Genomic DNA, 15,526 nt, shown 5'->3' on the forward strand with positions numbered 1-15,526 from the left:
CATGGATGATTGTATGGTATGTGAATATATCTCAATAAAACTGAATTAAAAAAACAAACCTTATAGCTTTTATGAAATAAATTTGATAAAGTTTTCCTAAATTTGAAAACAATCCTAGAAATTGTATGTGGCAGTACCAATCACAAGTTATGAACCAGTATGAAAATTTTCTAAATTATCTGTAATAAAAAATAATTTTCAAACAACGTGCCAAAGAGCAGACTGAATTTTTTCTATTAAATCATAATGTGAAGTGGTGCTCAAAGAATACACAGTCAAAAATATAGAGAAACAAGTATTTCGGAGTGTCTAGAAGTTAATTAATAAAATGCTGTTATTTAGAATTTTTTGACTTGGGGAATATTTATATGTATTTGGGGGTTAGGGGAAGGGGGAGTTTGTAAAAATAAAAAAAAAATTAAAAAAGAATACCCCAAAACAATTCAGGTGAAGGAACTAAGGCTACAAAAGATAAAAATTTTTTTAAAAATGTGATTTACTTCTCATTTTAAATACTCACTTTCACACCAAAATTTCTTTTTTTTTTCCCTTAAAGATGGACCCCAAATTATATGTGTCAAGTCCCACAAAACTTGGACTCACTCTTGATTATCAGTGTTTGATCTGAAAGACTTTGCTATGTAAATATATTTCTTGTGTTTTGAAACAATTGTCATGAGCTGAGTGTGAGCTTTGTGCCTGCTGATTGTGGATAAGAGTGTTTGCATCTCCTCTCTTGGGATCAAGTGAGCTAGCAGAATACCTCCGATAGTGTCATTAGCAACCTTAGGCAAGATCTTTTAGTTCAATAAGCAATACTATGAAATATAATCCAGCACCTTGTCTTATTAGTGTATTGCTCTCTGTGCTGCCTAAGAGTTAAGAAATGCCTATTTGCGACATTGAGAAATGGGGTTTCAAATATTATGAATCTAGGTGATCTGTGAATCAGTTTTATTGAAAGGTTTGTGGTCTGTGGAAACAAAGGTTTTCATGAGAAGTGCAAGTGAGTAACAAGGAGTCTGAGAAATAAGGAGAGAAGTCTTGTTCCACTTGAATGGACAATGGGCAAAGAATACCATGGAAAAGAGATACCACTTTCCACTTCACAAGCTGCATATAGTCCCTATTCCAGAGTCAGGAAGACTACTGCTTGGGAAAGTTGTTTCAAATAGTTATCAAGAAAACTTAATATTTATTGAGCCCCTACCATATGTTTGGGAATTGTGCCAGGTGCTGAGAATATATGGATAACCTAGATACTGGTCTATATCCTCAAGGATTATAGCTAGTTGGAAAGACAGGAGATATACGTAAGAATGCAATTTCAAGTTGAAGCATATGAAATTGCCTTTTTATTATTAGTCAGTAGTGGTCATTTCATATGGTTGGCAATTTTGTATCAATAAATACCAGCAGTTTCATATGGTTCAACACAAACAACTTATGGAAGTATTATTTTCCTTTCAGTGTACCAGTTCTTCATAGTACACAGCCAATGTCCAGTTTAGTGTTTAGTTTCTCTGGTCCTTGAATAATACATTCCAGTAGCATCATCCAGTCTTTGTGATAACAGATCAATCAAACTCCTCTACACATTTCCAAATGCTAGTAGTTGGAGTCAGGAAATGATGGTTAGGTGCCATACTTGATTAAAAATCCTTGAAATCAGTTCAGGCTTGGTAGGCTGAAAAATATCCCCAAAGGAGGCGAGCCTTGAGCTGGAAACTGAACGGCAAGATGGATTTAGGTAGAAGGGATTCGAGAGTTCATTCTTCCCTTTACACTTTCAAAAGTGAACAAGCTGGTGAGGAATTTCAGGATTGGGGTAAGAGGGGAAAAAAAAAGGGAAGAAACGAATAAATTACGATGAAGGAGATTGAGGATAGGAAGGGGAAGGTGGGCTCTGAGGTTGAAAAACGTAGATTAAAGGTCAACTCCATGAAAGTCCTTGAGTGACTTGGATCTTATTCTGAAGGGAATGGGCATTGCTGGAAGATTCAGGGAAGTGTGTTTTAGGAAAGTCCTGTGGACCCCTTGCTCTCTGTGTCCTCCCCACCTCCAAACAATTGGAAATCTGCACATAGAGTGTGGCACAATAAATTAGGAATGGTTCTGTAATTCTCCAAAGACGTGGAAGAGCAGCCCACCCACTGCCTTGGAAAATTAATAGTACCACAACTGAGAAAGATGAATTTGTATGTGAACACATGCATTTGTGTTTTCATGTAATGCTTATGTGCATGTGTGTCTTAAAAATCCTAGAGTCAAAGATTAAGTCAAACAAAACCCAGGAAACATGAAAGAGTAGTTCAAATGTATTGTGAGTGCTGTCTTGTCTACAGGACAGCAGTACACACCTGATGTGTGTATAGACCAAATCTCCATTCCAAAGGTATAACCACTTCACTCAGGATTGTTAATCCTTGTGTTTGTATGGCTGCTTCTCAGGAATGTTGGTGAGAAGCCAGTGATAAAACAGATATGAAAATGCTCCACCACTTTGGGGGATCTTTGAAAAGATAATGGATGAAAATAAAAAGTTATCTATGCACAATATTAATATTAATTAAAAATATTACAGGTGGTAAGTGCTATGAAAATATTAAGCAGTTTAAGAGGGAGAGAAGTGAATGGACGTTTGCCTTTTAAAAGACGGCGAGTTTTTAAGTGCTGTGAAATCCAGTTTCATTTTGGGAGTATTCAGCACTCTTGGTCTCTTCAAGGATTTTAAATAACAGGATCCACCTTAAAAAATATATCCCAAACTCCTTAAGCCCTCACTAGCATTTAGTAAAGCACACATATAGTCTGTTCCCTATAATTTAGCCCTTAATTATATTTGCCTTGCTATGTCTCCTATTGTTTTCTGCCTCAGCCTCATGTGCTCAATTTAGACCTTAAGCTCCTTGAAGGCAAGAACCTGGCCTTAAATTGCGCCCAGCATACGGGATGCAAGTAGGAAGCAAGTGCTGATTTGCTGAAAATAAAGGGAGGGACCTTAAATTTCAAACTGCAGCTCCGCCTTTGAGATGCTTTCCGCAGCCTAGCGCGGCCGCCCACGAGGGACAGTCTCGCTACCCCCACCCCTCAGCGGCCCTTCCTCCTTGCTGTTCCTCACTGTGGCCAGGAGGAGGTGCCACGGACTCGGGTTAAGCTTTTTTTTTCCGCTTCCTACCCCACTTGAACAGCACTTGACGTGAGAAGCTGCCTCTGCCAGAGTCTTAGCAATAGGGGTGAGGGGGTGAAGGGGTTTGGGGATGAGGTGGGGTGGGGGGTGTGGAGAAAGAGAACACTCACGTCCACACACGTCCCGGGAGCAGAAACATCTGCCCCAGCTTCGTGGGTTTCTCTTTCCACCAAAGCCAGTGTGTGAGAGGTAGTGTGTATGTGTGGCAAGTTTTTTTACTGTGAGACCCAAATCCAGACCAGGCAACCTATGATCTCCCCGTCCCCCCTCTTCCTCGCCTCCTTCCTCCCCGCCTCCTTCCACCCCGCGTCCCTGGTGATTAATACCCATTTTTCTTACTACCCCCCTTCCTCCCCCTCCTCTTCCTCGCCGGCTGCTGTGCGGTTGACTTACACGGTCTGCCCCCGCCCGCTTCCCCTCCCCCGGCTCCAATCGTCACCAACTGGAATCTGGGCTCTTGCCTCTCCAACCCTCCCCCCCCCGCCCCCCAACAACTCTTTTTTGAGAAAGAAGGTCCCCCTCCACCCCCTTTCAAAAATCACTTCCTTCGGCTTCACCTCTAGGAAATCTCGGGGCTTTGCACTATAGAATGTGCTCGTCAGGGTGATTCTTGATCACCACCACCCAGAAGTGCTGGCGTCCGAATGCATTCCCTTTTGCTTTGCAAAGAAGAGTCGTGAACTTCAACCTCCCCCGAGACGGATTTTTAATCTTGCTTTGCAGAAAAGGAAAATCCTCAATCCCCGCCACCGGCCACCCCTCCCCGGAGACTCTGGATTCTCTGAGGCGCTCATAGCCGGTACGTAAATATTAGCTTTAGAATCTCTCGTCTCAGTTGAGGGTTTGCGGGTGCGGGAAAATAAAGGGTCGAAACAGTTGAACCGTTGACCAACCTGGTATTAGGTAAAGCTCTTAAATCTAGCAGAACCCCGCACTCGCTAATTTGGAAGTGGCTTTAAAAAAAAAAAAAAAGATCTTTTTTTGGGGGGGGCAGTGGGTGGGAGGTAGGGTTCTTTCTGGTCTTTTCGGGGTGGGGGTGGAACGGGTGAACCGTGTCATCGAATAGAGAGGCTGGGCAGCTGTGCCCCGGGCCAGAGCCACGCGCCGCGACCATGCGTCCAGTCGACACGTTGCAGGTGAAGCCCCATGCGCGCTGCACATCAGCTTGGCGGTAAGCGTGAGTGTGCGCGGGGGTGAGTGTGCGTGGGGGTGAGTGTGAGTGCGCACGCGGGGGCGCGTGCGCGCCGGGGGCGTGTGTGAGTGCGTGTCAGTGTGCCCCTTCCAAGAAATGCCCAGTGTGCATCCTGTGCACAATCAGAACCCATTCAGCACCAGCCCGGGGTGGGAGGAGGCGCTGCTGCTGGAGGCTATGGGGAGATCGAGACAGACGTGTCAGCAGCAATGCAGATGGGGCTGGGGGCCGCACTTGCTGGCGAGTTAAGTGAGAATTGTGTTTCTGCGAGTGTGAGTGTGTTGCTATATGGTGCCTCCTGCCCTCCCACCTTCCCTCCTTCGCTCGCTTCCTCCCTCTCCTTTTCCATTCAGGTTGGCTTTTCCACCTCTCATCCATGCCTGTCCCAGGAATGGTATAGCCAGACCTTTTCTGAATTATTTATAGACCGATGCCAGCTGTTTTCAATTCCTCTCGTGTGCACTCTGTGGGAAATGCGGGGTTTCCTTCCCCTTTCCCTTAAAACAAATTGATCTCTTTTTCGGAATGCATTTTTTTCACCCTCCGGGGGACACTGGAATCAAACCCTGACTGCTTCTTTTTCCCCCTTAGGAAGGGGACGCTTTGGGAATGACCATGCTCCACGGAGACCGGGAAGCGGCCCCCAGGTTCTCCCTACAGAGCCTCCTCCACTAAAGCCTCCAAAAAGCAAAACCTGTAATTTCCAGAAGAATCACTTAAAAAATATTGCAGCCACTAACCTCACATACCAACGGAATAATTACTATGGATTCTGCATTGTGAGCTGCTCTCCATACCCTGAAATTTCTTTATATTAAATCTGTTTTTCTTTGAATTTGCATCTCTTCAAGACCCAAGATTAAAACAAAATTCACGCTAAATTGGATTTTAGATGATCTTCCTTTCATTTATCCATCGTCTTTCTTATGTGGATATGCAAGCGAGAAGAGAAGCCTGGACATCCCCAACATGCTCACTCCCTTAATCTGTCCGTCTAGAGGTTTGGCTTCTACAAACCAAGGTAGGGCAAATTCTATTTTATCTTTTCTTCATCTGGGGTGGGGGGTTCCTTGTTTATATTGCTCTTCAATTCCCTCAGGTGGATCTTTTTTGAAAAAGATAAAGGTAACAAGATATTAAAATAATGCTGTTTTGTAAAAAAGGCTTAGTACAAAGGGGAGGGGGAGGAATCTCCCATGTTATTTCTTTTCCTTGTCTTGTCAAACAGGTTTTGGATTTTTTTTTGGGGGGGGGGAGCAGTGGAGGATGGGTGTATGCAGGGGTGGAAGACGTTGGTTGGCATGGGGTTATATGTATGCAGACACGACCAGGAGACCTGTGTGATTTGAGTTAAATAGCATTTGACTCACCCAGGGCTAAAGCTTTGATTTTTATAGGAATCTAAAAATCTTTTTTTTTCCAAGCTGGCTTTTTCCCCTTGCCATCAACATGCGTCTCTTCCTAGCTCTTGTCTCCACCTTCCTTGGCTTAACATCTTTTCCATGCCCTTTAAAAAATAAAAATAATGATTGAAATTACTGTGGATGTTGCCTTAAAATCCACTTGCTGTCTAAAGGCTTGATACTGGGCCCAGAAATCCTGGGAGGCCCATTGCAGAGGGGCAGGTATAGGTGGGAGATCGGGCTGATCTAAGAACACCTGGTGAAGGATGTTGCGGGTTAAGAGGACTTAAGTCTCAAGCTTGGAAAGGAGGGATTCTGTCAATATTCTGCTTCTAATTTGTATTTTTTCTTTGTGCTATTATTTTCGAGCTGTAAATTTCTCCTTCTGTCTACACATCTATTTATATCCACACATCCTCCAAGCAAACTGTTACTTCCACACTCTTGCAAAATGGCTATCTTGCAGAGTTCTAAAATGCTGTGCATGTGGAAGGGGTGCAGAATTTGACACGTGAGTCTTTGTGTTAAACAAAGAGATGTGTCGTTTGCATGTGATAGTCTTCTACCCTCAAAATAGAGTTATTACTTTAATTTTTCCCCTCTCGTCAATTTTTACAATATGTGAAATGTGGTTAGGTATCGTTTTAATGTTCTTGAAAAGACAAATAATGGGAGAAATTGAAAAGACTTAGCTAATGTCTCTTCAGCTAGTCACTCATGCAATCCAAGACAACTCCAGAGGAAATCACATCATCCCTGGGCTAGAGGGCCATAATGGTGAGCTGGCTGCTCTTCTCTTTGGTCCATTGATAGCACATCCCCAAACTCTAAGGTCCCCAAAATGCAAGGATCCGGATTGAGATAAAGATCTTCAAAATCATGGTAGCAGAATCATTAATATCAGTAGTCTTTCTAAAACTACTCCCTCCCCAAATCTTTTTCTGGAATTTCTTTTTTTATAACAATGCTTTGAAACAATCCAAAAAGGGATGTGAGGGAGGTAGCAGAAGGTCCTTACCGCTCAAAATGACAGTCGACAATAGCTCTTCATTGTCCAGAAAGGATGGATATACACCAGATTCATCATCTTTTATTCCTTTGAGCTTTTATTGCTTAAATGCTAATCTGTAACCACTGTGCAGTTAGAGTGAGAGGGTAGGATCCCACTTTGAACCATGTTCTCACCGTCTCTACAAATAGCTGAGCTTGTCTTGTGTGCACGCACCTTCGAGACACCTGAGTTGGTTCCCCATCTGCTTCTCCTTCAAGTGGAAGAATGAACTCTTAATTTTACTTCAAAATAGAACAGGGCCATGGGTGAGAAAAGCAGTGCCACGTGTGATGATTTCATACATACAGACGGGCAAAGAGAGGTGGACATCCATAGGGCAGGTGTCCCTTTTGCATCCCTGGTCCTAGCATGGTGCTGTACACTTCAGAATGTTTGTTGGTGATGAGGTTGGCAGGAGGCCTTTTGACAGGGTCTTAGCCACCTCATTCACCTTTAATGCCAACAGGATTAAGCCAGGTTCCAGGCTGTCGCTAGTTGGCCCCATGACTATGCAAAGGAAGTCAGGATAAAAGGGGAGGCTACTGAGGAAGAGGAGGAAATGGGGCTTGGGAAAGCTGTAAAGAGAAAGGAGAGACAACCAAAAAGGGCTTGTTGGGATTCCAGAAAGTATCGCCACAGGTGGTCTGCACCTGCTTGACCTGCAAAGGCATTTTGGAGACCCTGGTGAGGAGGCAGGTGTTCCCTATCCTCGTGAGCCTTCTCCTTGAGGCTGTGACTCAGTAGTGTTCTGGGCTGTCTGGAGGCCATTGTTCTCTTTTTTCCTTACAGCACACATTGCTAACTGGGTTCTGTTTTGTCTTCTCTGCTGCCAGTGTGGGTTAGATGGGAAAGAAACGTGACTGTCAGTGGGAGGAGGAGAAAATCAATTTCAGTTGAGAAATCTCCATGATGTGCAATCAAGACAAAAATTTAATGGGAGATAAAGACATCCTTCCTGGTCAAGGATGTTAGATTGGTGGTTTCAAGGGAAGCAGAACAACAGGGTTATCTTCTATCTCTGTGTCTCAGGTATAGCAAAGCATTTTGGATCTGTGAACACCGAGCCATAGGCCAGCTTAGAGATGGATGTAAGTGAGTGAGGAGAGGAGCAGGGTATGCCACTGGATTGTCTAACTTTTCTCTCTCCCATTGGCTTCATGTCCAAAGACTCTTGCTTTGCCACTGTATGTAATTTATGGCAGAGTTGGTACAGGCAGAGAGAACAGGTAAAGAGTCCAAATGACAGGAAAATAGGGGGAAGGGAAAAATTCCTCTAGTCACTACTTTGCACACCAACCACTTTTCTTTTAGTCTGAGTGAGAAGAGCGACTTTCCCTGGCAGAGAGGTGAACAGCAGATCCCTTGAGTTTGTGTTCCTGCTTCACCTCCAGAAATCTGGCTTCAGAACCTTGACTGTCCCCTTGGCGTTCACAGTTCATGCCACCAGCCTTGTGTGAGGAGGGGCCGTGGGCACCTGGGAGATGGATATGTAGAATAAAATTTGTTGGTTGGATGAGTGGGAGTTGACAGGGAGAAATAAGACTGAGCTAATCCAGCTTTGGCCATGCCGTTACCTTGCAAAGCATTCTGCCAGCCCCTTCATGAATACAATGGACAAAGGGTGCAAGTTTTTTTTTTTTCATATTTTCTTGTTCAAGAATCTGAAAATGAAGGTGACATGTCCACAGCAGCTAACAGGCTAAAGCAAAAAAATTTAGCTGATATTTATCGACTATGAAATATAGAAGGAGGCAGGAGAAAGGAGAGGTTGTCTGTGAAGAAACCTTAGCCACAAACCAACCTCTAGAAGTTAGGGAAGAGAATAAGTCAGGGTGGAACTCACCATTCTAAAGGTTGGAAAACTATTTGTCCAAATAATAGCCTTCTCTCTTTAATAATGAAAATTGGAGCTGACAAATAAAAAAACCATCTCCTGTGACTTGTCAGGGTCAGAAATGGATGAGCTGAAAAAGTTAAGCTCATTTTCCTCCATGCCATCCTGTACTCTACTGGAGAATTCTAGAGATTTCCTCCTTAGTAATCTACATTTTCAGTCTCCGGTACTATGCATACAGTCAGGTACCAATACTTTCTCTCTCTGTAAATAAATACAGATCAAAAGAGTTACTGGTCTAATGAATTGTTCACATTTATTAAAGTGCATCTGCTCTTTGCAACCACAGGAAAAAGTCTCCAGGGAGAGTAGATTAGTGGTTGAATTGATATTATCTTTCAGATGGAGGCAGGAGACGGAAGAACAGAATGTAGCTAGGGCGTGAGAGTAGGCATAACTAAGAGGAGGGGTTTTCTGAGGTTTTCCTGTGGCTATTAATGGTATGTCTGTGGTCATTACCCAAAAGCCATGGTACGGATGAGCTTTGGGGGGCTTGTGAACCCAGAGAGGTGTGTTCAGGGAACCTCTGGTTATTTCCTTGATGCTCTCCAATCACCTTTCTTTTGTGTTTTCACTTACTAACACTTTCAACCGAGACTGGCAGAGAAGGAACCCAGCACATATGTTCTTCCCTTGTTAAAACCCTCCATGACTGCCCCAAGCAGAGTGGTTGCTTTGTCTTCTGTGCTTCACCAGTACTTACTCATATTTCTTAGCACACTTTATCCTAATTTTGTTTGTATGACCTATTTCCCGGAGGAGATTATGAGCTATTTGAAGGCAGAAGAGATGTTTTATTCGTCTTCAAATCATTGGTACTTAGCATAGCGACTGGCACAAAATAGATACTCAAAATACATTAAATGAATGAATGGGGAGAGGGTGTGAAATATTAAATAGTTAATGATAAAATTTGTTGTTGGTTTGGGACCATATGGGAAGAGTTTGAAGTTATGTTAGATGAGACCAAGAATGTCATAGCTTTATGAAACTTTAGAAAGCATCTACTCTGACCTCATCCAACAGACGAAGAAGCTGAGATCCAGAGAAAGGAAGTGATCTTTGGTCTGTGGTTGAGTAGCTGCTTAGTGCTAGAACTTGGCCAATGCTTTGTGTACCACGTCATCTATTAAATTGAGGCATGGAACTTATCTGTGGATTTCCGATGTCTACATCAGAGCTTCTCAAACTTTTTATATATATGAATCACCTAGGGATCTTGTTAAAATGCAGGTTCTGATTCTCTATATCTGGGGTGGGGCCATGCATGATGAGTCTATCGCAACCCTTCATCTAATTATAAACCATGGTTAACATAGGCAGTTTTCACATGTATTCTAATTTTGAGACTTCCAGCATCTCTGCTTTGTTCTTAACAAAGGAAAAATCAGCAGGGAACCTATGTACTTAAGTTCACCCATTTCCTTTCTTCTTTCATGCTTTCACCCCTGTACCTCTTTAGTCTCTTCCCCTTTCCTCTTCTCTGTCCTGTCCTTTTGGTCCTTCTCCTAACTCATTCTTCTCTTTCTTCATTTTCTTTCCTTTGTGTGTTCTCTTGCTTCTTAGTTTATCTTTATTTTAACATCTCTTGGTCTCTTTTCTTCCACATTATTCTTTTCTTTTAACTTTATTTATATTTCTGTCTTTTGATCTACTTCTCAATAGTTCAACAAACATTTGTTGACAACCGATATTTGTCAAACATTGTGCTATGAAGAAGAATTGGCTCTGGCCTGTGCCTACTAGTAGCTCATGATCTGGTGAACGCGAATGTCAAGACATAATCGTATGCTTAGGTAAGATCTATAAAGGAGAGAAGACTGGGGGAATGAGGAGAGCTTCATGGAGGGATTGAAATTTGAATTATGTCTTGAAGGCCAAACAGACATTTTAAAGGAGAAGGAGAGGAGCTCATTGTAGGAGGGCAGAGAGCATATAGAGACGCAAGTGAAAGGGCTTTCCTCCTGCTCTGTCTTGTATCCCTTAACTGGGGTGAAGGATAACAGAGGAATGTGCAGGCTCATTCAGTAGGTATTTCAATGATGAGGCCAGGGAATAAAGTTGGGGTCTTCTTGAAAGGAGAGGGAAGAGGCTCTAATTTCTGTTAGTGATTCTACGATCATTGAACCCCAGCTCTGTTTATTTGCTTGCCCCTAGAATGAGGAAATGATACAGTTTTCATCTTAGATCACTGGATTGCAACTAACTTTGTTGATGGCCATTACCAAGAAAGGGACAGCTGTTAGCTGGTTTGTGTCCAAGGAGAGAGCTGGGTCCTGGCCTGGGCCAAGCTACTCAGAATGAAGGACCACTGTGTTTTCTAGCATAGTGAGGTAGAGAGTTGCCATGCCATTCGGTCACTAGCCGTTTTCTATAATGGTAAAGGGGAGCAATGGAAGAAGAGGGGCTCAGTTATTCCCAGGGAATTCAGAAGATGCTTTTTGATAGTCTCTTTAGATTGGTCTGATATTTTAAGAGGTTTTTACTCATGGGATGCTTAGGTATAGAGATGATGGGGAGACACTTAATGTTCTAGGCTATTTTATTTAGAGTAAAATAAACGAGAGCACTAGAACATAAAGGAAGAAAGGTTTGAAATGGATGTTTCTCAATTTTATTTGCATCTTTTTCTGCTCCCCATCCTTCTACCTTTTTTTTCCCCTCCAGTTTTACCATTTCCTGTATCTTGTGGTTTGTAATCATTTCATTAGTAAAAGAAACCTAAGCTTGGGCTGAGAACCTTTTAACGATCCGTTACATATAAATATGTCAAGTGTAAACTTCTCATTCATTCGTATATAGAGCCTCTTGGGCTTCAGCTGGTTAGAATTTCTTAGTCAGATCTTATTTCTTTTTGAGAGGAGGGACTTAGAAAAAATGGTTGGATAAAACACTACATTGTTAGGGAGGGAAGAAGAGAGGCTTAGAAGAAAACTGAAACTTGTCTGTACGACAACTTTAATGTTTTTTCCAAAGTTAATTGTACTCTGTGAAAATGCTCCAGCTTTTGAAGCAATCCTTCCACCTTCTAGGAGCTTTGGTCTGGTCACCAGCTATCTCTGTAGCTTGTTATGATCAGTGTATTCTGTGTCTATGTGGAAACAAACACATCACATGCACCCATATGCGTTAGTCTTGTGCATTTTTGGATGTTTGTTCAGTGACTTAGCTGCCTAATACAGTAGCCAGAAATGATCTTAAGTGCATTAAATGTGTGTGTGCAATTTGGGTATAATAATGAGGTGTATGTGACCTAGGTTGGTGGAGGATTCACACAGACAGGCACCTTGGAGAGTCCCATCTGTCCTTGCCCACCACCATTTTAAAACTGTGAAAATTGTTCTAAAGTTAGTCACATGTTCAGAAGCCACATACGTGTGTTAACACCCCATCTGTTGAATCTCATTTCAGTGCTTTCCTTTCCCCTGGCCTGCCCCAAAAGTCATCTGGAAATGCATGTCCCTTACATCACCCGGTGGTGGACATTTGCTCATTCATGTGTCTTCAGAGCTCAGGGTACTCCCTTTGTATGTAATGGATCTTTAAAAATGTTAGGTCTTTCAGGATGTCCAGTAGCTGCTGAAATGATAGTGGAGGAGGGGTGGTCTTGGGAGTCAGAAGCATCTATTTTGTTCTGCTTGTGCTACTTTATTTTGTGACCATGGGCAAACCATTGACTCTGAGCCTCAGTTTTTCTCGTTTCCCTAACAGTGAAGATAGGCTGAAGCGTGCTTCTTAACCCCAGTTAAATGTTAGAATCACCTGCAGAGCTTCAAAACAGAACACAAAGCCAAAAGACTTAATCTGCTCCCACTGTGCCTGCCTCCCCCAAATTAAAAAAAAAATGGATGCCCATGTCCAGGATCTACAACAAACAGTTAAATTGGAATCAGAAGTTCTCAGAGAGGGACCCAGGCACTGTCATTTAAAAAGCTCTCCAGGGGATTCTAATGTGAAGCCAGATTTGAGAACCACTTGGCTAGATGATTGTCAGGACACCTATTAGTGCTAAGCATTATGTAATCCTGGCATTTTAACATGTAGGGTGAGACTCTATTGCTGTTAAACTGTTAAATGATTAGTAGAGGATCCCTGGGCCAGCAGGCAAAAGAAGTGGTTGGGATATGAGGGGATTTAATTTCCAGAGTGCAAGCAAGGGGTGGAACCAGTGGCTGAATGCAGAGCAGAACTGTGTTTTACCCTGTTTCTGAGCTCGCTCAGTGCCAGCACAGGCCTGGCGTTGAAAGTTAGGAAAGTTAGGAAGAATGCTTTCCCTGACACCCTGAAAACAGGTGTGACTGTGAAATAGGACGCGCAGGCCTTGGTTCTGCAAACATCCTCTGTTCCACTTAGTCTTTATTGAGGGTGCCCCATTTCTTGTTTCAGAGAGAAAGCCTCATTTCACTCCTTTGTAACACTGTAAATATAGGAAAACTATTAATAAATGGGGCTGGATGAGCAGACCCTGATTGACTGGTGAGGGATGTGAATGGTGCAATTATCTTTGTGCTGGTTGGAATTCACTAGCCATGCTACCCTCCCTCTTGGTGCCTGAAGTAGAATATTAAAAGCACGAAGAGGAGGGAGAGGGTAGGAGGCAGTAAGACGTCGTTCTTCTCTGACTGTAACTTTAATCACTGATTATTAGGCTGGCTTGGTTAATAATTTTCCCACATCCTTCCTTTTTCTCTCCCTCCCACCCCATTTAAGAATAAATACAAACCAAAATGTACACAGGTGAGAAAAAAAGCAGATTTATGTATCTGTGTTCCTTTAAACAGAAAAATTAAAACAATAAGAAAATGCTCTTTTGGACACCTTGTAACAGCTGTTAGGGGTGAGAGAGAAGAGTCGAGTGTAGTTTGGACTCACAGTGGCATTTGGTGGGATATGCAGAGGTGCAGGGCACTAAATATTTAGAAGAAAGCTAAGAAGTGTACACAGTGATCTGAATTTCCAAGTATCTATCGAATGGCCCTATGAAAGCAAAACGTCTACATCGAGGTACTGCAGCCTTTGCCCTTGGATTTTTTACCACGCAGATCAGCTTCACCTGTAAGGCCTGTGAAGCCAGAATTGATGTCTTCAGGGTTCATGATTCTCCTTCCTGTCACCTTGTTAGGGACTCCAGGATTATTTCTGGGCTTCAGGTTCTGTTTTCATCTGTATACTTGTTTTTCCTTCAGCTCATTTGGGCAGAAGGAATGCAGATGAAATTCTACCCTGGCCAAGTAGAGGTGCTTTGATTTGGAAGATCTTTCTTGGGTGGGAGAATGATAACCCTTTAGACTTTTGAAGGCAAAAATACTGAATAGCTTTCCTTGGGATCTGTACATAGAGAAGAAATCCCTATTTGTGGATTAATTTGCCATTTTCCCGTGAGAACATGTCCATGCTTTTTGTCACCATTTATCCTCAGTGCTTAGCAGCACATTCTGTGTGCATGCTCAATGTCAGAACCATCAGGAAATACTGGTTGTCGGTCAAGATGCTGGTGAAAATGAATGTGCATAGAAAATAAAGTCGACACATATATACCTTTTATGTTTCCATGCCGTTGCCTTCCAACCACCTCTTGATGCTTTTGGTGAGATTTACTAGAGCTGAATGGATGAGTATATCTTTGGTGCTAGCTATAGGCAGAAGGAATGAAAATATACCCATTCCTTAGTGCCTCAGTACTTTGAGCTTCATTTCACACTAAGTTCAGTAAGGGCATTTCTTCAAAAAGCCTTCATTCATCACTAATTCTGCTGTTCTTCTTCCCTTCCAGTTCTGTATAAGTACCATTCATTCCTCAAGCTCCATCTCAAATGCGTTCTTCTCCATGGAGTCTTGCTTGGTCTCCCCAGCTAGAAATAAGTCTTTTCTCCCAAGTTGTTTGTTCATGCTGTTTTTCTTTTTCCCTCTGTTTGTAACTCTTTCCATATGCTGGTGTTTGGGACAAATCCCTTGAGGGCCCTTTCATCTAGTATCCCCTAATCACCTTCACTGTGCTGTACTTTCTGGAATAAATGGAATCGTGATTACTCACCTCAACCTCTCCTTTATGTTCTGTACCTATTTGCAAAGATGCTTTGAAACCAACATAAAATTCAAGCTTGCTCTGAAACTCATGAATGATTTTTCAGTAACCATGGCTGGGAATCTAGTTTGTTAATGAAAGTGCATTTATGCAACCAAGACATAGATTAGAGAAGGGATCAAGAAGGTCTGGAATTAGGTAGGCAGGACTTTAGATCATTTAAAAGATGAGCAATGGAGTAAAAATGCTAAGAATTATTGCTGCCAGTCCCTATATAATGTAATTGGGCCTCGGATTGACAATAGGTAATTGCGGTTTGCCGATTATATTCTAGATTTTGTTAGCATATATTATCTCATTTAATCCTCACAACAAGGCTGACATTATTTTTCCTGATTCCCAGATGGACAGAGTGAGAATTAGAGAGTTCAAGGTCACACAGCTGTAGGCCAGGATTCATACTTAGGTCTTCTGATTCTAACTGCTGACTCTCAAGTTATACTAGAGCTGTCTCCATGTAAAAGAAGATAAAGGCTTATGTTGCAGGTAGAGGAACCTAAAAATGTACTTTGAAATTTTAGTTAAAGTGACTTCCTTCTAGATCACTTCTCTTTGGGTTTTGCTCTTGGCAAAACACTAAGAATTTTTTTTTTTAATGGAAGAATGGATTCCTACGAAATAGACAATTTCTGGAGCTCAATTTAATTCAGTGAGAATGAAAGGTGAGAAATTCATGGCACTGGTGATCAAGATCTCCTTTATTTCACGTGA

At 42.3% G+C, this 15,526-nt stretch overlaps 1 protein-coding gene across 4 annotated transcripts in view; it reads left to right on the top strand.

Moving 5' to 3' along the window:
• The first annotated feature begins 4,302 nt into the window (after positions 1–4,302).
• GRIN2B (glutamate ionotropic receptor NMDA type subunit 2B) overlaps positions 4,303–15,526 on the top strand; it is a 511,855-nt gene continuing 500,631 nt past the window's right edge. For 2 of the 4 annotated variants that reach the window (XR_005218349.1, XM_037846029.1), the window contains exon 1: positions 4,788–5,403. The gene's annotated coding sequence lies outside the window, so the exon portion shown is untranslated. Of the gene's footprint in view, positions 4,362–4,522; positions 4,632–4,787; positions 5,404–15,526 lie in introns of those variants that run through there. The other 2 variants (XM_037846031.1, XM_037846030.1) reach the window with 2 other exon arrangements.

The sequence above is a fragment of the Choloepus didactylus genome, chromosome 8 (assembly GCF_015220235.1).
Source record: "Choloepus didactylus isolate mChoDid1 chromosome 8, mChoDid1.pri, whole genome shotgun sequence".
In the NCBI taxonomy this organism is placed as follows: domain Eukaryota; kingdom Metazoa; phylum Chordata; class Mammalia; order Pilosa; family Megalonychidae; genus Choloepus; species Choloepus didactylus.